The sequence below is a fragment of the Paramormyrops kingsleyae genome, chromosome 6, assembly GCF_048594095.1.
Source record: "Paramormyrops kingsleyae isolate MSU_618 chromosome 6, PKINGS_0.4, whole genome shotgun sequence".
NCBI lineage: Eukaryota > Metazoa > Chordata > Actinopteri > Osteoglossiformes > Mormyridae > Paramormyrops > Paramormyrops kingsleyae.
In genome coordinates, this window is record NC_132802.1 from 12,857,215 (window position 1) to 12,880,560 (window position 23,346).

A 23,346-nucleotide genomic window follows, 5' to 3' on the forward strand; every position below is an offset into this window, starting at 1 on the left:
GGAGGGTAGCTCAGTCTGTGTGATCTTCTGAGCAGATCTGTATCGGCATCCTGTCATGAAGTGCTGCTCCACTACACCACACCATGATATCAGCGGTAATAAACCTCTCAATGGTACTATGGTAGTAGTAATGCTCCTGGGCACAGCCCTTGAAAAACTCATTCATCCTATTTGGACAAACAAATACTTAATCTTCATTTGAAAGGTTCTGACATAGGTGATGTAACAAAAACAATGAAATTTTGACTTGGAAATCTTGTATTCATCCTAATTCCCCAGAAATTTATCTTTTCTCTGTGAGGAAAAAAGTAAGTATAGCCTTACATTTAGTACTTGGTATCTACTCCTTTGGTAGATACAACCGCTTGAAGGTGTATCACATAACTGTGTATCAGTTTGTTACATTGTCCCATTCCTCCATGCAGAATTCTTTCAGCTGTGTGATGTTGAAGGGAATTTTTTAAATATACCGCCCTCTTAAAGTCCCAGTACCACGTTTTAATTGGACTAATTTGACTTGGCCATTCCATAACCTGTTTCTTTGTTTTGAAACACTCCTTTATAGATCTGCTTGTGTGTTTCGGGTCATTATTCTATTAAAAGACTCACTTATGGTTCAGTTTGAACTTTTTGATGGATGATGTTGAATTCTTTCAAGGCGCTCTGACGCCAAGTTGGCCAGGCTCTGCGGCAGCAAAGCAGCCCCAAACCAGAACATTCCCACCACCAAGCTTTATAACTGGCATGAGGTTCTTTTAATCAAATGCTGATTGGTTGATTTCTGCACTTGTACGCGATTGTGTCAAGAACTGCCTATAGATCCTTTGATGACACCTTTGGGTTCTTTGAGATTTCTTGATGCATCTTGAGCTCTGTCTTTGAGCTGAATTTAGTGAAACAGTCTGGCCAGTTTTAGAGTGGTCTTAAACCTTCTCCATCTGTAGATTATTTTACAAACAGTGGAGTGTATGACCAAATAGCCTGGAATTGGCTTAAAATCCATTCTTAGGCTCATAAACATCAACAATCTCCATTTTGAGGGCCTTGGTCAGCTCTTTTAATCTAGGCACAATGGCACTATACACCTTAATGGCTATGACCAATTGTTTAAATAACATGTGGTTCTTAAAGATGTCTAATAACAACTTAATAATTTGCACCAGATTTGGTGCATCTGATTCTATTTTTCAGGTTTAATGTAGCAAGAAATGTAAGGATATGCTGACTTTCCCTCAAAAGAAATTAAAACATTTATTCATTTTAATCGTATAAATGAATATTTAATTGAAATTGGGAGTGTAACTTTTTAAATTTCATCATATTTCTCCATCAGAATTGTGGAAATGAAGATCTAATATTAGTCCAAATATGTTGAAAAATAATTTTTCATGAGGTGTCCATATAACTTTAATCGGTAACATAGGGAGTGGTCGGTCCTTTACTGAGTGCAGATGCAATAATAATAATAATAATAACAAAAAAAACTAAGAAACTGACTGATAGGTGCCTGAAAGTCAGGGCCTGAGTGTCCTGTTTTACCAGAATCACTAGACCAAAGCGTTACTTCAGCTTCTGCTTTCAGTGAGAAGATGATCACTGAACTTCACCCGGATTTGGTGGTATATTAAAAAGCGATGTACAGCGCGGTGGCAGGCTTGAGGCACGTGCTTAACGTTTATCTCTTTTCCAGCTTTCCTTTCCTTTCCAGCTTTCCTTAGTTTCCAGCTTTCCTTTCCTTTCCATCTGCCCCGTCTCAATGTGACTGATTGGTTTTGCTGTCACATTTAGCAAAAAGAGAAAGAAAAAAAAAAACTAGAAGCCCAGCATTCCCATCACATCCCCATCACCCGTCCTCGTGCTGATCCATTACTGCTCTAAAACACTCCGTCTTGCGGACACGTCCTGTTCCACGTGCTATTTTTCATACCCTGGGCCTGTCAAAACAGGATCGTTTTCAGGATTTCATCAGCATGCCTGCCCCAATAGATCCTGACCCTTGTGTCGCTCAATAACCCAATCGATTCTAAATTACAACCGGCATCCGAATCGGATCAGCCGTAAGCACGAGTCTGATCTATTCATTCCTTCATTCTCCCATTTTATAGTAAACTCTGCTGTAGTTGCAGGTCTCTGCGTGTTTGAACAATGTTATTAAATAACATATAATGGATTTTAATTTTGGCATTGGTAACCTTCAGGGAACTATATCTGCAATTAACAAATTATCCAAAAAAAAAACATTCAAAGTTCAAATTAATCTAATTCATACTAATAGAAATTAAATTTAATTTCCCCACAGAAAGCAATAATTGACTTCCTAGTAGCCTAATGTTCTTAATTTATTTTCAAAATGCTAGGAAATTAATCGGGACAGGACAGTAGGAGCAATTAAGTGTTCTTTTTTCTCTCCTCGATAATTGGACACTCATTGTCATGTATCACAACTGCCCACTCTAAATGTGCAGCAGATGTGAAAAAAAACAAACACTGTAGTTGTTTAAGCCTAGACTGCTGCAGAAGCAGATGCATGGTTAATAACAATTACAGTAAAATAGATAGACTACTGCTTTATAATCGCTTTTTTGTCTATTCTATAAACTTGTTTTGCCAATTTAATCTTAACCCCAATAATCTAGCTTTTTATATTTTATACTACTATGGAATGAATGATGGATCAGTGGCTAGGATCACTGAGCGGTCGGGGGGGGGCAGATCCGGCACACACACATACTGTACAGGTATACAGTACATCCTGATAAGCCCTATTTACAAACACACCCAATAATACACAGACATACACACACACACACACACACACACACACATACATTGAATAATACATGAAAACACACACACGCACCCAATAATACACAGACATATACAAACACAATAATACATGAAGACACACACACACACCAAATAATACACATACACACACACACACACCCAATAATACACAGACATATACACACACAATAATATATGAAGACACACAAACACGCACCCAATACACATGCACACACACACCCAATAATACATAGACATACACACACACATCGAATAATATATGAAGACACACACACACCCACCCAATAATACACACACACCAAATAATACACACACACAGAAACACACACACACCAAATAATACACATACAGACACACACACACACACCCAATAATACACACACACAGAAACACACACACCCAATAATACACAAACACACACACAGCCAATAATACACACACACCCAATAATACAGAAACACACACATCTAATAATACACACACACACCCAATAATACACAAACACACACACAGCCAATAATACACACACACCCAATAATATAGAAACACACACATCTAATAATACACACACACACACCCACCCACCCAATAATACACAGACACACACACCCAGTAATACACACACACACACAAATATAATAATAAACTACAGGCAAGCTGGAGACCCCTGTTAATCTAACTGCACATCTTTGGACTGCCGAAGTAAACTGGAGGAACATGCCAGAATGGGCGCACTCACTGTTGCACTCACTGGTGCACCACAGTAACATCAGTCAATGTTCCCCAATTTCTCAGGTAGGAGAGTAAAGCTTTATCACAGCTGAGCCAGGAAGGAGCCAATTAGTGCGGTAACCAATCAGTGACCCAATCCCTCAGTCACGTTCTGACCCCTGCATCCTTAATTAACCGCAGCAAGCTACACGAGGAAACACAGCGCCCACTCCCCCACCCAACCAGACACCACCACCATCATATTCCATATTAATTCATCACTTTTTCTCATCAATTCTGAGACCCTGCATTACACGGCAATCACTGTGCTTTTCCTCGTTTAGTGAGTGACGCGCAGGGGTGACATTCGCTGCTCCTTGGTCATCCTGTTCATGGCACGTTGTGACTTAAAGGAAGACTCCTTATCCGTCTGTCAATATTCCTAACGACCTTCCTTTGACCTGGGAATTTAAGTGACATTGCAGAGATACGAAAGTAAAATCCTGACATTATAGAGTGTAAGTTATAAATAATGGATGTATGGATGCAGAAATGTTAGATGTTATACCTCTGACTCAGTGAATCCACTTACTTATTAAGTTTAAACTAGGCTTTGGTACCAGGCTGCTCATATACGCTGTTAAAGCAGATTCAGTTTTCAGGACGTGTTCTTCCTTTACCCCTGGGGTATGCTGAAACATTTTCTCTTTTCTTTTTTTATTAAAGCTGTTCCTTACATCTGGCAGAACATGTTTAAATAGGTTATCTATAGATCGCATCCAGACAATTTTAGGAGAGTAATACAACAATTGTTCTTTGTTTACAAGACAATATTTAAGCTCATTCTGGAAACAAACAAGCTTCTTTCTACATTCAAAAGCAGAACCATAGTTAGGCTATATAACTTATTATTATTGAGCTATTTCTATAAGCTAAGCCAACCCTCTCGTTTTAATATATTATTATTATTATTATTATTATTATTATTATTACTGTTGATGTTGTTGTTTCTCATTTCGTTGGCATCAATCCTGAATCACTTGCATTGCGATGGAATTTTCTAGGTAGGGGAATCAGCCCTGCATCATATTACATAGTGTATTTTACAATATACATAAAATGTATAACAAATATGTTCCTATTACATTTTCATACAATGTGTCTGTGTTAGGCAGTACTTATTTTACAATCTAGTTCGCATTTATTTTCCGTCTTTAACGAAATGTCGTAGTTTTCAAAAGAACATTTTCTTAAAAAATGCAATTCTACTACTGCCCTCCAGAGGCCAGCATAACTTCATTTATTGAATGACGGTAGTTTGTTGTTTTTATCCGTGCAGCATGAGAACGGCCCCCGATTGCCGAGCTCTTTCCGCCGATAACATTGCAACGGCATGTGACAATAATACGTCGACTGGATGCACACGGTCAGTTGTAAGACGTTTCCTTAAGTTAAAATATTGTGGGATGCGGAGGCGGATTCTGCACCTCAGCAGAACATGAAGACATAGAGACAATGCATTTAATCTTATTTTAGCACATGAAAGAACTATTTAAAAAGATGTGTATAAAGTTCAATTTCGTGTGTGCGTGTATACGGCCGTGCGAGAATACGTGTGTTCATATGCGAGTCTGCATTTCCGCGTCCAAAGAGGCGGAATTCCTCAACCCAGACAATTTAACATGCTGCTCATGTTTCCGTTAACCCACCACATAATTGGGAACAAAGCAGTGAGAATGCTTACTTGGTTTATTATTCATCACAGCCTCCGTACCTTAACCGGGCCATGGCGACGATAAGGGTGCCAGTTAACAGTCGTAAGGTTGATCGGGACCTCTCGCTCGGCGGGGCATCACAGAAAGGATTCGGGGACCCTGGGGGACTAGGAGCCTCGGCAGATCCCGGGGTCTCAGCAGGAGCGGGGAAAGATCGTTTATCTATACCACGTCACATCAAGCAAACCGGATCTAATGACTTAAACGCAGAAACTCCACTGAACCCAAACAGGGGATCCCTATTGCCCCTTTTCCAATTAAAACTTATAATTATCATCATCAGGTTTTTGAGAATAAATGCTTCCCAAAAGTTCAGGGGGTTATACTAGGTTTGATAGTGCAGTTACAGGTACATATTTGCATATGCTACAAAACGCCAAAAAATATCCATCATCGATAGTTACGTTCCCCTGCCTGACGTGCATCAATTAATTTTCCATGAGATTTTCACCGAGGTTTTTTAATTGTTCAGCGAGAATTCATTTCTTCCAGAATCGCTCTGGGCACCTGCTTAAAATAATTCACATAAAGGGAAAAAATAGCGGAGAAACAATATCAAACTCTATCACTCTAAATAGGACTCTAAACTATTTATTTCCTGTACGAATGGTTTCTTAAAATGCCGAATCTGCCATAAAACCAAAACAGCAGCACACAGGAAATCAATGGTGCTTTATCTTCTTAAATGGTTTTGAAGAACTTGAATGTCCAATCAGGTTTCATTACAAGCCACTAAAACTGATTTAGGGGATAGGCAGGATACGATACGCGTTAGGGAACATTACCATTTCACCAGGAAAATCGGCAGTAATGAAAAGGCAGCTTTAATTAGAACCATTGCTGGATTACTGGAAGCTTTAGAACAGAGTTTGCTTTGCTGCTGAGGACTTGTGAAGACCCAGTGGACATTGGAGAATTGGATCTCTGAGAAAGATTCCCTGACAGCGATCCAGTCAGCAAGGTGGCGAGGAAACAGACCAGCATGGGGTATCACACACCAAGCTCAGCAGGGAGGTCAGTAAGATTCAGCTAGGGCAGTGTTTCCCAATCCGGTTCTCAGGGACCCGCAAACAGTCCACATTTTTTTTCCTACTGGGTACTGAGAGGGAGCAAAAATGTGGACTGTCTGCAGGAGGGAGCAAAAATGTGAACTGTCTGCAGGAGGGAGCAAAAATGTGGATTGTCTGCAGGAGGGAGCAAAAATGTGGACTGTCTGCAGGAGGGAGCAAAAATGTGGATTGTCTGCAGGAGGGAGCAAAAATGTGGACTGTCTGTAGGAGGGAGCAAAAATGTGGACTGTCTGGCAGGGAGCTGGGAGGGAGCAAAAACATGGACCGGCTGTGGGTCCCCGAGGACTGGATTGGGCTAGGGAGCTAGGGAGTCACAGATGGGGTAACCTGATGTGCGTGAATATGTGGGGGGGAGTTATGCATATATTACATTTATTACATTGTGGGGACCAAATGTTATTTTCACATTCTGAGGACCATTTTTTTCGGCTCCCACAGGGGGAAACTCAGTTTTATAAAAGTCTGTGATTGCAATCAAAAAACTAAAAATGCCCAAAGTCTCATATTTTCTCTGGTTACTTATGGTCAAGGTTAGGGCTGGGTAGGGGTTAAGGGTGACATGTCGGCATTAGAGTTTTCCACCTAGAAATGAATGGAGAGTCCTCACAAAGATATAATTACAAACCTGTGTGTGTGTGTGTGTGTGTGTGTGTGTGTGGATATTGTTCATAGAGAAACACTTACAGAGTGTATTTATCATGATGGAAATTACAGGTTTACAGTGGCATGACACATTTTGATAGTAAAAAAAAAGACATTAATCAACAGTAACAGTTAATAATACATGACAATACATGGCAAAGAATGTCAGGGAAAGGACTGTGTGGAATTCCATAGTAATGGCTCAGAAATGAAGAGTATTGCAGAGAGGGCTGTAAAGTGAACAAATGAATGTTCTGGGAATGTGCAGTTTTCATGAAATTCACTGACATTCAGTAGAAATGGCAACTGAGACAAGACCTAAAAAGGGAGAGGGATGGGTCTGCTGCTGCCTTTGTAGGTCTTTTTAATAACACATGTGCGTACTTCTCATCCATCCAGCAAGCCCCGCTTCATCCAGTAAAGGATCATGGTGAATCTGGAGTCTATACCGCGAATCTCTTGGTCACCGTGCCTCCCATTCATAATTTATTAAATAAAAAAAAATGGCAAGCGACCCGAAGTGATGTGGTGTATCAGTGGACAGACCTGTGGTCTCACATCTCTGGGGTCATGGTTTCAATTCCTGCCCTCTTGCTCGTGTTGGGGTTAGTGTGACAAACATCCATGACATATTTAGCTGCTGGAACGTGGCTCCTCTTTTCTCCTCGCCAGCATCTGCTTCCCCGGTTGGTGCAGAAAGCTGTTAACAGTCATGTGCTTCACCCTGGTGCCCCTTAGCAGACAAAAAACTACATGCATGGCTCCACTATATGCCCTGTTACCAAAATCAAATAGCTGTCAATAAAACCCTCGCTGTGAAGCCATGGATTATGGGTAACGGCTGCCCCGCATCTGTACCCATTCTACACACACTGCTGTGTTATTGTCCGAGCGAATGTCGAGGAAAAAAAAATATTAAACATGCAATACAGCAGCTACAAGAGATGCAATCTGCAGTGGCATCTAGAGAAGATTGTAATCTCCAGCAACATGAATATTAAGAATTGATTTTTCTCCATAAGCCATTCGAATAATTTGCCAGCATTCATCTCTCCTTCATTTGTCCTTCATACTTCCTTGGAAAGCCCTCCAGGATGTACCCTGTCTCCTCAGCTTGCCATGATGGACGCCACATCTCCAAGACCCATGCTGGGTAAGTGGATACCAGTGGACAACTTACTCTGCAAAGAGCAAGTTGAGGGAGGCGCAAAAACAATTTCCCCACAGGGATCAATAAAATATCAATTATAATAATAATTATTATTATTATTATTATATATTTTATTTTCATCCATCCATCCATCCACATGCCTTTCCTGGTCAGGGTGGTGGAGGGGCCTGGAGCCTATCCCAGGCAGCACCGAGCACAGGACTGTGGTACACTCTGGGTAAGATTTTCACTTATATATTTGTGTCTATATATTGTGTGTGCATTTAGATATTAGTGCTTTCTATTATGTTATTATGTTCAGGCATGACTGGGAAAAAAACACTTTCTAAAGCTATGTATTGACAGCTACATATCAAAGCTCGTTAATGCAAATCTTCGCTAAAACTGAAAATTATGTTTGTATTAGACCCATATCCCTCAGTCGCTCAGCCGAATGAAACGATTAGGTCTGCTGGAATTATCAAGAAAACATGCTGATTATAATTCACCTGACGTAAAATGAAATTCTTTTTTTCATTACAAACACTTCGCAAGGAGAGAAGAAATTAATTTAATTTATTATGCTTCCGTGCCTGCTAACGATCCTCCAGTTCTCTATTTTCAATTAGCATGCCTTAAATTGCAATGGAAGGGTTTTTTTTCTCTTTTTACAGAACAGTCATTTCCAGGCCTCCTGTAAAGTCAGGATCATGAATAAATCATGGGACAGAACTTAGCACCATTTCTATCCTCTTCAGCAAAAAAGATGACTTCACCGGGCCTTAATACATTCAGGAGTCAGACCTCAGATGAACTCTGATAAATTCCAACGCCACAAAGGTGCAGCAGCGAGGTTCTAGGTGGCCCTGCCTAGAGCCATCCTGGGGGAGATGGAGGCTCGTTCTTTATGTCCGAGGGAATGGAATACAAAGCTTCAGACTGGGGCTGCACCTGGGCATAATCAGACTGCAGCAAGGGGGGGGGGGGGGGGCAAAACACCCCAGACATCCTTTGAAAACCGTTCAACGGTTCAGCTGTGCCATGCTACGCACCGCACGTTACCAGATTAGATAAATAGGCTGTGAGTGTGTGTGTGCGCACGCTCGAGTCTGTGTTCGCGTGTGTCTGCCCGCACACTCCCTTTTGTTGTTGTTTATTACCGGAGCGTCTCCCTGTGGGAGCAGGTGGTCCGTTATTAGCCGTGATCAGAGCAGATACTAAGGCAGTCAGCCGATGACATGGGTGCCGAAACGGTTTTTCAGCGGCAGCCTGCTGCTCATCTTGACAGCCCGTTCAGATGAAACCTGCGAGCTTTTGGTAGAGTTATATTCCTCCCAATGGCGTGGAGTAGCAGTAGAAGGTGAATAGGACTATTTTACTCCACCAAGAATCCCCAGCTTGTGTCCACTGGGTAAGAGAGTCCAGGCCGCAGCGAATGACTCATTATTCCCGCTCAGCTCAATATTTTTGGGGTTAGGGTCACCGACAAGCCCAGGATACTTAAGTGTGAGTTACTCTGACACAGATGAGGGTTGCAAGAGTCTGAGCCCAGTCTTGTTATCATCAACATTTCATACCGTGTTTGACGTGAAACGGGTAAAAATAAACACCTCGCTGAGCCAAAGAAGCGTATTTGATCAAACACCCACAATTGGGCAACAGTGGGACTGCTGAATGTTGTCAAAGAGAGTTTGCCTGCTGCTAGTAAATTATGCAGGGTCTTATCAGCACTGTGTCTTAAAACAATGACATGTGTGATACATCTACTCCAGATGACTATATCAAATCTGTTCTACGTTACAGAGCAGGATACGTTATCATTACAAAGATGGAAATCTTCGGAAATCTTCTCTTGAGAATTATCGAATCTTGAGGCACTAATCTGGATAATAATACATCTTCGTTTTTACAGCCCGGAGATGAGCAGGCAGTATATCATTTAAATAATTTAACGAACAAGTGTGTTTTTTTAAACACACGGATGTTACCGTAAGAATTAATTAGCTATTAAAACGTTAATAACTCTGCCGGCTAAGAACAGCTCGTAATCGTGCTGCAAACATCTGCAGGCAAGCAACATTGACGGTTAGGCTGATATCTAGGCGACGTGCATAATTTAGCATCTGCATTACCACCAGAGTGGCCTGGGACTTCACCATGCCATGCGACGTGATGTAGAGCATTACACCAAGTCGCAAAAAGGCACGTTCGCGCAAAGAGATGCCAGATCATGAAAAACGGGAGCTGAGCCCTGTCTGAGGACCCAGAGCGGCGTAACAGTCATCCATAAATACTGTCAAACGAGCCTTCCCGAGACGTGACACTTAATTATCCTTGCCAAAAATACCCCAAGTTCATGCAAAGCCAGTCCCCGATGTGTCCAGCAAAGATGTCGACATTCTAGAGGTGCAAGACTCCAGGCTCCTAATTACCTTCTGAACAACCTTTGAGCGTAAAAACGTTCCCCTTCCCCATTAACGGCTCACACGCTGCCTTTGATTACAAAACAAACGACAAACAAATACAGGCCAGGGCTGTTATGAACTTCGAGTCTTAACATAAAGTGGTGCATGTCAGTGTACTCAGTGTGCACGCTTGCTGTGATGGAGTGGCACTATTTTTAGTGCTGAACAGCACAGTCTGACCTCCCCCAGGCATTAATTGGGCTGTTAAAGGGAAGCATTAACAAGCACAGCAATCCTCATTTGTGTTTGCTTATAGTTTAAAACCCATACAGCAAACATCTGGCAACAGCTACTACGATGCACAACAAACCATATTCTGCATTACTGTACTGAGGCAATTAGGAGCGGATTAATACAGAATAATATTGTACGAACTAATGATTATTAAAAGACTGTCTTGACAATGCTCTACAAGAACAATAATGCATTTTTCCCTCTTTTTAATGTTACTGGAAGTCAACATGTGAAATTTAAACAGGCCTTTGTAGTGTGATGTAGATTCCAATGCAAGTTCCACAGTGGGAAATGGAGAAAGCACTCATTCTTTCCTCTGGAAACTTATAAAAAATCATACTGGACTGATGAACTGGAACACTGAGCCGTAAGTAAGACCATATTCCATATTACATGGCACAGCAAGACTGACTCCAGTGGTTGTTTAAGATGTCATGACACCATTTCAATCAGCTTTAGCTGCATAAATCCATACATTTAACCTCTTAACGATTTCACAAACCGCTGGGGATGTCTGGGCCAGTGTCTCCTTTCTGGCATCCTAGTCACTTGTAAGCAGATGTTTCGAAAACAAAATAAATGGCTAGCAAGAAGAGTTGTAAGGTTAGTAGAACATGTTGTTTCATGATCTCCTAAATAAGGAAAGCATTTATTTAATATTTAGTGTCGTGCCAATAGGGGGGCCCCAAACATCGAGGGCCCCAAACCTCGAGGGCCCCACACAAATGTATGGTGAGAAATGCTGCCACTCGGGATGATAAACACAGCTGATGTATATAAGACCACGAGACATTTGCATATGTGTTAAAATGCATTTGCCCTTATAGGGCATTATATTTAATTATTATGCCACAACTACAGCATCAAAGTGGAATTTACTGGGATTCTCTATGGGCTGAAAAAAGTAAATGTGATATAGCATAACACATCTTAAATGTCTGAAAATGAAAACCAGAGAGGGGTGCCTCTGTGGGTAGCACTGTAGTCTTACACCTCCGGGGGGGGGGTCAGTTTTAATCTTGCCTTGTGAAGTCTGCCTGTTCTCTTTGTGTTCCCCCCCCCCGTGTTGTTTGGGGTCCCTCCCGCAGCCCAGTGCGGCTAGGCTAATCCTCACCCTTAAACTAGCTGAAGGGTATCTGTGCTCTGTGATGGACTGGCATCCTGTCCAGGGTGGACCCCAGCTGCTTGGGGTGATTCTCCTGGCCCACCATGATCTAGACCAGGATGAGCAGTTAGAAGATGGATAAAAAAATCATAAAAGAACTGATTGCATAAGTATTCGTTCTGCTCTTGGAAGCATTTGCAACAATCATAGATGGACTCTTGGGGTAAATCTCTACCAGGTTTGCATGCACGTGTCCAGTGCTTATCACAGTAGGGTTCAGGTCTAAGCTGTACCATCATCCCTCCAGGACACAGACTCTTCTTGTTATTAAGCTATTCCAACATGGCTTTGTCTGCATGCTTTGGGTCATTGTCCATGTGGAAAATAAATCCTCTCCCAAGCCTCAGGTCTCCTGCAGACTGCAGTCAGGTCTCTCGGTATATTTCACCATCCTGTTCACTTTGCAGTCCCTGAAGCAGAGAAGCATTCTCATAATGCCACACTGCTCCCACCATGCTTTATGGTTAAGAATAGTGTTTTTTTGTTTGCTGTGCAGCATTATGCTTTCTCAAAACACACAGCTCGCCTTTAAGGCCAAAAAAAGTTCCATTTAGGTCTCATCGCAACACTGAATCTTCCTCAGCTTGGCCTCATAGTGTCCCATATTATCTTTGAACAAACTGCAGTTCATGGTTTTCTTTCCCCCAACAATGGTTGTCTTTTTGACAACGTTCCCTAACACCCAGCCATAAAAACTCCCAAGTTTATCCTATAAACAGTGCCTCGTATTTCTCTTACGGAAGCTTGATGTCACAAGCCTCCTGGTGACCTCTCTTCTTGCATAGCTACTCAATTTCTAGATGCTTTCTTACTGAATCCTTTCACATTTGCTTATGGTAACCATGCGCTGGCGGATTTCAGTATCTGTGAAATGTTCTTATATCCTTTATCTGACAGGTGATGTTCTGGAAATTTATCCCAGAATTGCTTTGACTGTTCCTTTATAAAAGGTACTTTTTATTGTGCTTTGTTGTAGCATTCAGCAGACAAGTATATAACTGCCCATACATGGAGACCCTTTAAATAACCTTTTGACTTATGAAGATATTGAAGAAGTTATTGAAGATAGGTGTGTTATAGTAAAAATTAATTTAAAGTACCTTGTTTAAAAAAGTACTTAATTAGTAATCACTGTGATATTAACAGTACCATGTGTTCATCAGACAGATTCTAGCTTGATTCCATGTTGTGGCACACTATCATTTAGAAACGGACAATGGGGATGTGTATCTTTTACACAGCTACTTCAGAGTCGCTATTTACGCTCACTGGTTTCATGGCACAATGCCTGAGATGTTAATTACAGCGGACAGAGGTACGCCTAAAACGCCAAGAAAGTGTCCCTCGGATATCCTTCCCGGCAGATGCCACACGGATGAGTCACGACCCCCTGAACCCTTTTAGTGGAGGTTGAGGACTCACTATAAAGGCACCATAAACAGTAATGTCACTTTTAATTTAGCCACCATTCACACTCAAACTCATCACATCTGCTCTTCTAGGATTTATCTCTGTGTAGGTACTCTGTGCCGTTGGATATGTTAGGGGGGGAGCGGGGGGTGTCAATGCAACCCTACTGGCAATATAGTTTGATAAATTTCTGCCAAGATGAGATCATCAAATGCCTTCCAACACTGCACATATAATTAGAGGAGTGTCATTAATCATGTGTTGCAGGGCTGTTTGGGGTAATGAGATTCCAAAAGTGGAATTTATTATGCTGGGGTGGCACTAAGCACTCTGTTTATTACATAGAAATCTTGACTTCATACTCAGAATCTAAAGGCTTGGCCCAAGTATATACCCACTTGCTGTATAATCGAGCAAAAACCAGAACTTGAATATACAGCCTGTTTTCTATTTTTTACACTGACTTCCACTATTTAAAGAACTGACCGGTTTCTCACTAAACATTTTGCCTTATGTTGTCTGTTGTTACATTATTATTATCTAAGACACATCTAATAACCCAATCAAATCACAGACGCCAATATCTGTCCGCATTTGCTGAGTATCCGGGTAAGTTTAAACGAAGGTGTTTGTGAAACAGGCATACTCAAGTGCACAGAAGACACATGGGGGAGTAGCGCATCCCTGGATCTGCCAAGAAATTGTGACATTGACACACCGCCCCCCCCCCTCCCCCTTCAAGTTGGGCAAGTTGGAGAGGACAACCACATTAGTAGCTTAATACATGGTTTCCCGCCACTAGCAGAGGGACAGAGTGTTACACAAACAGGCAGGTGCCTCCTCCACTCTTAATGAGGTCTGATTACGAGAAACAGAAAGGGAGGGGGGGAAGGAATATTCCACAGGGAGAGGAGCTGTTGGTACTTCTGCACTGTTGATGTTTGTTTCTGCATTTTTTATTCGCTATATATTGCTACCGCTTTATTTATTTATTTATTTGTTTATCTATCTATCTATCTGCATGTCACACTTCAGCAATAGCGAATCCCATTTCTATCTGCCCAGTAAGGCTCTTTTTAAATGAAATCTGGGTTATAGTCACTCTCATATTTATTGCAATTTAGGATATAGGCATTTTATTCTGCATATTTCACATTTCTAACAGTGTATTTCTGTGGGATATAAAAGGAAATAGATGGCCGGATAGATATCACTGGCGATCTTATTCAACCGAGAACAAACTTTTTAGAATGACTTTCTGAAGTTAGAGCCAACATGGAGACCTAATTTAAAGCAGAATTTAAAGACATCTGTTTGCACTGCCAGGGATTCTGAAACTTTTTTCAGAAATGTAAATCACCTTTAGAGAGGGAGCAATTACTGCATGACCCGATTTGTTAATTTAAATATAACTTATTTTACTCTGCTGGCTTGGGTAAATATATACACCTTTACTTTCCTGCAACCTCCAACATGGTATTGTTAAAAATTAATTTTAGAAATTAGAAATTCCAGCTATGCTTGGGAGGCTGCGACATGTTTTTTCCCACATTTTATCCGCCTACACGAAGCGTTCATAAACAAAATATCGGCAGTGTTTAAGGGACATTCTGTACTCACGCTACTATACGTTCTGGGGATCACACTCGTGGTATCTGCTTACGTAGACTCTATAAGGCCAAAAAATAATCCCTTCCTGCTGAATTTTTGTCGGGTAAGCAAATACAAAGTTCTTAAATACTTCATAAGATTATGTGCTTGCCCTCGTTATGAAAATAAAATTATACAATGAGATGTTATTATGTCAAGTATAATTCTGAATATATTGCATATCTTACACTGTAATGAATTAAATATAATTTGGCCTAAAAATAATTAGAAAGTAAAAAGTCACTTTTCTCAGTACCAATTACAACACTTAATTAAAAATGTACAAACATCACCATCATCCCCTTATATAACAGAATCACCTGGGTCATCTTCACAGCTGTGGGGTTGATGGTTCGAAACCTGCCCCAGATCCGTGTGTGTGCTGAGTTTGCATTTTCTCCTTGTGTTTGTACAGCTTCGCTCTAGGCAATCCAGTTCTGGTGAACTGGCTTCTGGAAATTTCCCTTATATGATTTAATGTGCTCCTTGCAATATTGTGATATCCCATCCAGAGAGATCCGCCCACTGTGCTCAACCCTGTAGTGGATAATCAGTTATGGATGATGGATGAAAGTATCTCAGAATCAACTCATTATAACCTCTCTGCAGGTGTTCAGAAACCCTGAAATTATATTTTTCCTACCAGACAGTCATAACATAAAATATAAATATCATCATTCATAACTTAAATGTGAATGATCTCTAATCTAATCCGCTATGATGCTATATGCATAATGGTTATTTTTCCTATAAGAATGTTAGTAAATTGTGATGCCACCACATTACAACGCTAATTTTGTTATGGGCTGTGATACAGTGGTGCGGTAGTAAGTGAAAATGATATATAGGGTTGTTTGTATCGATACCCCAAGACTGAATACCAGAGCCCAACCAGCTATGAGTTTTGAGCCTATTACCAATCCAATTTCTGGGCCTACCTAGCCCAATAAATAATTCATGCAAAACTATTAAATCACAGAGAGTATTTCACTGCTGTTTTGTAAGCTGTCAAATAATCCTTGAACACGGTTTCAATGCAAATCTGTCACAGCGAAACATCAATGTTCAATGAAGGGTATAACATCACAACAAAACAGGGAAATAAAGAACGATCATTAAGCATTTATGGCTTACTGTTTTACTGTTTCTCCTTCATAGTAATGGCTACGTAAAGCAAATGCCGTAAAACAGGACATATGCCGCTAAGGAATGCTGGGAATTTAGCACTGTGGCAGCACTGGTCTATCACATGACGGCGTTCCTGCTTCTTCTGTACAAGAAAAGCATTCAACAGTTCCAGATGCGGGAGTATTATGCTGCCTTACTGGCATCAAATACAAGGTGTTCCCCTGCCTTGTGTTACCTGGGTTAATTATCTCAGAACATGAGCTATTTAAAAAAAAAAAAAAAAAGCGCTTTTGATATGTTTGGATAATTTTGGATTCAGGAGAAATTTTGATGAAGTGTCTTGGCAAACATCTATATTTAATTCTTTTTTGTTGCAAATGGTGACCATGGACAATCATAGTGTTTGTTCTCCTCATTACTAAGCAAAATGTGATGAAAGCAGTACAGAAGTATTGAAAATCGTTTTTGTAATATTTCACAATGGCACTAAATTAATTGTAAATTCTCCTTCTAAAAGGCTAATTATTTCATGTAGATAGTGATGCATATTTAGATCATCCATCATGCATTTCCTTAACGACTCATGAAAAGGGGAATTTGGGATCAGAAAAGTTACTGGATGTCAACATGAGCAATTTCACATCCATCTTCTATACCCACTTGTCCTGTTCGGGGTCCTGGGGGTCTGGAGAACATCCTGAAAGCTGCAGGTGCGAGGCAGGGGATATCCCAGGATGGAGTGCTAACCCATCACAGGGCACACTAGCGTGCTTTTGGACTGTGCGGTGGGGGACCAGGAAACCCAGAGGAAACCCCAGGACAAGATCAGAAGAACATGCAAGGACTCAAACCTTGGTCCCAGAGGTGTACAGCAACGACGCTAAGCACTGCACCACCATGCCACCCCTACAACAAGACAATAAAACATGTCATGTTTCCAAATGGACGGCTCTGCTTGGGTACTATCTTGGTGACCCATATGGTAACTATTAGCAAATTATGTGAGTACGACTCTTTCATCTTTATAAAGAACCACTGTACGTTTGAAATCATGCACTGCTGAAATGTTTGTGGGACACACATGCTGGGGGTGTAATAAAATACCACAAACCATCAGAGTTTGCACCCAATCTCTAATGTTTGCAAACATTCTGCTACTAAATGTGCAGAAGTTCTCGTTATCGTGATTTTTGGCTTATCAAGCATCCATCATCGTCATGTATTGAAAAGCAATACAGTATTTCAATCAACTAGGTCATTTCTGGGGAAATGGGCAATACAGAGAGTGTATAAAAATATCCAAGATGTTGGAAAAAACAAATACTTCACTCAAAAACTCTCTTATACCCCAGAGGTTTCATTTCAATATATATTTCAATGCATATCAAATGTGTCTTTCACAATGTGTCCTTAAATATCAGCTGAACTTTAAATGTGAAACGCAATCATCTATTATGCAGGACGCAACACACCACAGGGTCACCATTCGTGATAAAATGGGCCGTCAAACGTGCAGGTCATGGAACTGACAGTGCTACTCGCCTACAGTTATATCCCCTCATTAAAAATCCAGCCACTATTTGTTCGGTATCCATTTATAACCTTCTCCACCCATTATTATTTGAATAATTATATATTATTATCATAAAAATTAAACCAGCCATTCTACCGGAAAATAACACCTGCTTTCAGGTTTTCGGTGAATAAAGACGAAACTATGTTTCATTCTCTTCATAAAGATGTATGGGTCATGATTTACTGAACTGAGATGCATGTTAGCTATGATTACTATATAGCATTTTTTTTGTTGTGCTCTTGTATGTAATCAGCCAGTACATCTATTTAATGCATAATTAATGACACTGAATGAAATGGTACTTCTCGGTGAATTACATTTTTAATTTTGTGTTACAAAAAAAATCTGTTATTCTGTTATATCGAATGCTGGCAGTGCAGCTCATTGGTACCATGATTAGATGATAACTATGCTTTCATTTTGAATATGAAAAGGAGCTCTTCCTGTATTTTTGGCAGAAGAGAAATAAACCATCAATGCAATTCTTGATGATTGTATTTGTTTTCTTCCTATTTTTAGGGAAAAAAATATAGACGAAATTCAAATAAGTGAAATAAAAAACAATTCAATAAAAACGAAAATAAAATCCCTTGCTGGTTCTAAGCTTACCGACAGTAGTGCTGGTCAGACTAATCAGCGGCATATAATTTTAAATGGAGCTTTCAGAATTTCTGATTTTCTAATACGTGATGAAGAAAAATGGTTCTGGAAGTTCCTCCTCCACGTTCCAGTAAATAACGTCTGTGTTTGTGTTTGCATACTCAGAACAAGGCCAGCAGAGCGGCTGATTGGGCTGCACTGTCGCCTCATGTCTCACGCCTGGGAATCAGAATCCGACCTCTGCTCAGCGTGAGGAATTTAAGTCTCCTCTCTGTGTCGTGCTGCTGTCCCCTGGTCCCACCCGCAGCTCAACACCATGCAGTTACTCACCCACAGAGTGAGTACGTGCCTTGTGATGGAGTGGCACCCCAACCTTGTGGCCTATGCACCCCCCACCCCCATGACCCTGAGCAGGAGAAACAGTTAGCAGATAAATGGATATTCAAAACATCAGCCCTTTACGAATGTGCTTGATAAAGCTGTATATTCCATTTATTGCACTCAGATCACTTGTGCACCCTCTGAATAGGTCTGATTGGTTAAGAAACGGCTGAGAAAATACACTCGTCTCGCACAGTCTTTGTGATTGCCGCACCACAAGTGTCATTAAAGCCATGCTGACTTACACTTCATAAATTTCAAATCTGATTCACAGCAAAAGAGAGTTTTCAGCCGTAAGTGCAATGGGGTCGTCTGTGGGATATCTATGGTCAAGTGCTATAATGGCTTTTTACTGCGTTTCCTACAACATGCAACACACTGGAGCTACAGTACGTGAACTATTCACCGAGTCCAGCACAGAGCCACCCAGGCATCTGCGCGGCCTCATTGACATGCTGAGCCTCCAGCACAAACCTTCTGTCCTGGTTTAAAACGACACACACTGATTAAGATCAAGCCTTTTAAGCTCTAAGCCCAAGATCTGTCCTGCGATGTTTTAATCAATTTGCGGTTCTTTCCTTTACGAGATCAGCAGGCAAAAATTTATGCAGCAGTTTAACTGATAAATGCAACCCAAATATCTCTAATAGCCCTAAATAGTCCTTGCAGACATAATTTAGCAGGGAAAAAATAAAATAAATTCTGAGGATACATTTTTATAAAAAATATCCAAAACATATACAGATCAGTCATAACATTCAAAACCACCAGCCTAGTGTTGTGTAGGACCCCCTCATGCTGCCAGAACAGACCCGTGGAGGCATGGAGTCCACAAGACCTCTGAAGGTGTCCTGTGGTATCTGGCAGCAGGACGTTAGCAGCAGATCCTTTAAGTCTATAAGTTGTGAGGTGGGGTCTCCATGGATCGGACTCGTTTGTCCAGCACATCCCACAGATGCTGGATCAGATTGAGATCTGGGGAATCTGGAGGCCAAGTCAACACCTTGAACTCTTTTTCCTCAATGTTCCTCAAACCATTCCTGAACTGTTTTTGCAGTGTGGCAGGGTGCATGGTCCTGCTGAAAGAGGCCACTGCCATCGGGGAATACCGTTGCCATAGAGGGGTACACTTGGTCTGCAGCAGTGTTTAGGTAGGTGGTACATGTCAAAGCAACATCCACATGAATGGCAGGACCCACGGTTTCCCAGTAGAACGTTGCTCAGTGCATCACACTGCCTCCGCCGGCTTGCTTTCTTCCCATAGTGCATCCTGATGCCATCTCTTCCTCAGGAAAATGACACACACTCACCTGTCCATCCATATGATGTAGCAGAAAATGTGACTCATCAGACCAGGCCACCTTCTTCCATTGCTCCATGCTCCAGCTCTGATGCTCATATGTTTACTGTAGGTGCTTTTAGCAGTGGACAGGGGTCAACATGGGCACTATGACACTCAGACAGGTCTGTGGCTGCACAGCCCCTTATTCAGCAAGCTACCATGCACTTAGTGCACCCAGTCATCTCGCCATCACAAATTCGTTCAGATCCTTACACTTGCCCATTTTTCCTGCTTCCAGCACATCAGCTTCAAAAACTGTTCACTTACCTAATATATAATGGCACCTTTGACAGATGGCATTGTAATCAGATAATCAATGATATTCACTTTACCTGTAAGTAGTTTTAATGTTATGGCTGATCAGTGACTCATACAAGGAACATGTACAAATATATGCAAATACATACAGATAGTATTAGCATGTATTGTCAGAATTTAAATATATATGTATATAGTAGTAGTATTGTTAGAATTTGTATGTGTTTATATATAATGTCAACACGTATTGACTGAATTTATAGATGGCAAACTTTCAACCGGATTACACACATGCTGCACAAATGGCTACACCCATTCAACGGCACTCACGAAATCGACCGGACTGCAGAGCGCTGTTGGGAGAACTACATCTTCAAGGAGTGTTTTGATGATGATGGTTCTTGCATGAATCTACAGTGTTCCTGTTATCTTGATTTCAGCGTGAACCAGGAATCCCTTCACTTCTTTCGTTCGATTCAATTTGTTGCAACAGTACGTCAGGTGTAATTCTGCGCACTGTCCATCAGGGGCCGGAGCCAGGTGAAGTTAAAATACTATAAATGTAGCCCAGCCTAGTTCCCTATTCTGCAAGGAGCTGCAGTATTAGTGAATGGGATAACGGAAAGTTCTGACACAAAGACACAACAGTCTGTTTGTATATTCATATTCCGGAAACGTGTATTAAAACCCCTGAACGAATCATAAACAAAACTGAAAGCCAGCCATTATTCTGATGTTACATAAAAGAAACCTCAAACTCTAAACATCAAAATTAGAGACCATAATTATTTGCAATTTTTCATTCAAAGTGAGTATTATAATTACATTTTATTTATTTTGCAGACACTTTCATCCAAAGTGATGCAGACTTGAGAAGGAAGGACCAGCCGGTTCCTGGGGCAATTGAGGGTTACGAGCTTTGATCAGGGGCTCAGTGGTGAAATCACTGTTGGATTTGAGCCCAATCTTAACCCACTGAGCCACACAGTGCCCCCAATCACAATTACAATATCGAATTATAATATAATACAATACAATAGCACTTTTCAGTAAAAACTTAAAAAATAGCTTTGGTTTTATTTGTGAATGACAACTTTTTGGGTTGCTTCATTCCACGTTACAAGCCACGTGACGTAAACCAGCCTCCCTTGCATAGCTAACTCTGCAACTTTCTTATCTTGGCGCGCACAGAGTCGGCTTAGAGCGCTAAGGCGTCGCGCGTGAGCCGCTGTGCCGCGCCCGCAGTTTAAAGCGGTTTACAGACCTAGAGGGATCGTTTCTGGGGACCGCTTGGCCCTTTTGTTGCCCCGTTAGCATTTAGGGGAGTGGAAGTAGAGCAGATGATTTACCGGCCCCGCAGTATGACGGGAACGGCTGCAATTAGTCCCCATTATGCTAACAAATCAGCTCTATGGTATTCCGCCGCACATTTGCCTAATGTGGTAGGTAATGAAGCATATTGCGAGCAAAATGGGGCCGGTCATTATGTCGCGTTTCCGTTTCGACTCCCACGTGCGAGAGCCAGTCCGCGTAACGCTGGGCATTGACCCGCTGTCGTCAAAGGGAAATTCAGGTCCCAAATCGTCGAGCTTCTGAGGCAACCTGTGCCTAAGCGGACAGATGGATGGGAGCAGCTGCTGTCCGACAGGTTGGGGACTAACCTGGACAAGGACCAGGATCCCAAACGAAAAGTAATAACAATAGTAATAATAAGGTATCTGAAATGGCAAAAAGCCACATTCTGACAGCAAGATGAGGAGCAATTGCAGATGGGTAGAGAGAAATTGCAGATGGGTGATGCAATTACAGCACTTTGAAGGCCTTAATAACAGCATTGCCCCCCCTCATTGCCTGCCCCCCCAGTTCTGCACCACTAGCTCCTCCCAACTCGCCCCCTGGCTCTGCGTTTCCGCGGCCGACAGCCCCAACACCTGACATCAATCCTGCATCGTTCCAGTTTGTCCAGGGACTCTGAATGTAATCCCAGAGTCACACTAATTCATTTTCTCCAGGATTGTGATGCCGGTTCATGCAGTGAGGCATTCTGACTCTCTGACTTGGGGATATCGACTGCCGATACCTTGATTGGGGTGTATTTTGCTCTCAGCTTATTCTGAGCACTGATAAGCGCACGTCTTTAAAAAAAGAAAAAGCCAAGCATTAATGGATTCTCCCCCCCCCCCCAAAATGACCTTAAATCAAGGACACTACTAGCTACAGACAACATCCTTCAGAAGCTTTAATATGGTTTTTGTCTTACACGGGACATGGAGATAGTAATGGATGTAGGTATATGAAGATATGATGACTCTTTCTTTCTTTATTTTTTATATTTTTTTAAAGGCAGGCCTCTTCCAAAGGCTGGAATCAATGAAAACACTTTGCCTCAGCCGACAGGTTAAGAACAAATGAAATAAGCATTTTTGCACTTGATGTCTTTTTTTTGGCACTTGATGTCAAGTGAATTTCATGTGTTATCAACATCCTGTTTCTTAAAGCCCTCATTCTTAAAGCCTTTTCGAGAGCAGAGATGTCAGCATTGCTTTTAAAGGTCCTTATATTTTGAAATGCATTGTGATTTATGAGATTAAATTTTGTTTGATATTGTTACTAACAAACCACAACCCAGACCCCAGCATGAAAGACAAGTGTAATTCTTTGCATTTCATTAGAAATAACAGTATTAATGAATAATCCAATATTTGACATGTGATCTGACCCAAGCAAATAGTTTATAAGTCATTAAACCAGCTCCTTTGATCATGCAATCCATCTGATGTGGAAATATTCTACGTAAACAGTCAATCACTCACAAGACACACTATGATAGTACACACGCTGTGTCAGTCCGCAAGGCAATGGATTGTTTAGGATCTGAGAGCTGGGGATGTACAGGGGGGCTACAGCTTAATTTTGAGTAGAGAATCCTATCAAAACTTCCCCTGTGACAAAAAGGTGACACTATTAATGATACAGAGTAG

The 23,346-nt window shown here is 41.3% G+C and overlaps 1 protein-coding gene and 1 long non-coding RNA gene across 3 annotated transcripts in view; one reads left to right on the forward strand and one right to left on the reverse strand.

The window, feature by feature from the left end:
* The window catches only part of ntm (neurotrimin), a 297,117-nt gene that overhangs the window by 152,148 nt on the left and 121,623 nt on the right, over positions 1 to 23,346 (reverse strand). The window lies entirely within an intron of this gene.
* Positions 4,882 to 14,018, forward strand: LOC111855764 (uncharacterized). 2 transcript variants are annotated; one of them, XR_011992172.1, is made up of 4 exons: positions 4,882 to 4,945; positions 8,092 to 8,159; positions 8,331 to 8,394; positions 8,831 to 14,018. It is a non-coding gene; the product is annotated as an uncharacterized lncRNA (long non-coding RNA). The 2 variants fall into 2 exon arrangements; XR_002840961.2 differs by lacking the exon at positions 4,882 to 4,945 and adding an exon at positions 5,773 to 6,308.